Below are 223 nucleotides of genomic sequence, written 5' to 3' on the forward strand. Positions count from 1 at the left end.
TTTTCACAAAAGATGGCCCTCTCTTACCTCGAAGCTGTTTTGACTGGGTCTGAATCCCGACCCAGCTATAAACTGTCACCCTGGTGTTTCACATGTAGGGTGTTTCATCAATGTGAGTAGCATCCCTCAAATTGACGTTTATTAACTCGTTTCCCCGTCTTCCAGCAGTCGTTGGTGGACACTTGGTATCCTTTGTGAAGACGTGAGTTATCGCCAGCACCCT

Source organism: Eptatretus burgeri, chromosome 16 (assembly GCF_056783735.1).
Source record: "Eptatretus burgeri isolate ZD-2024b chromosome 16, Ebu_testis_v1, whole genome shotgun sequence".
NCBI classification, from domain to species: Eukaryota; Metazoa; Chordata; class Myxini; order Myxiniformes; family Myxinidae; genus Eptatretus; species Eptatretus burgeri.